Here is a 701-nt window from a genome sequence, read left to right as displayed (position 1 = left end):
TTGCCTTCCTTTGCAAATCGAGCCCGATGACTATTTTGAAATCGTCCAAGGGTGCTACTGAGAAATCCACAAGACCCTTCCAAGAACCAAGAGTCATCTCAACCCCTTTTGCTACTCCCTTAAGGGGTTCACCCTTGGTATTCACGGGTTTGAACCAACCATTCTTTTCGGTGATCTTCAACCCAAGCCTCCTTGCTTCATCAGGCGTGATGAAGTTGTGTGCAGCACCAGTGTCAATCATAGCCATGACAGGTTTTTCATTGATAAAGGCTTTGACATACATCAAGCCTTTCTTTTCTGCAGTATTTGCCTCTTTGGTCTTCACAGCATTTATGTGTTGGATAGATCCAACACACTCAGTTACTTGAGTTTGAGCTTCTCGTTCCTATAATGGTTGGTCGAGATTTTGCCTCCTCGAACCAAACTCGAACTTCCTCAAATAGCTTTAAGGAATTCTCAAGCTTCTCTTTGATTTGGAGCATGCTTTCTTTAAAATCATCTAGTTCTCCTAACACGTGAGCCTCGAGGGTCTCCTTATCATGTTCTATCCTTTGGAGCCGCTCATCCATAGAGGATAGAACCTTCTCCAACACAGAAACTCTCTCTTCTAAGAAGTTAGAGTCCTTACCTCTAGGCTCACTTGAAGAACGGACCTTCTTGCCTCCCCATTGAGAAGGAATAGCATTCCTTCCCCTTTGAGA

The sequence above is a fragment of the Arachis ipaensis genome, chromosome B03 (assembly GCF_000816755.2).
Source record: "Arachis ipaensis cultivar K30076 chromosome B03, Araip1.1, whole genome shotgun sequence".
NCBI classification, from domain to species: domain Eukaryota; kingdom Viridiplantae; phylum Streptophyta; class Magnoliopsida; order Fabales; family Fabaceae; genus Arachis; species Arachis ipaensis.
This window is presented reverse-complemented; position numbering follows the sequence as displayed.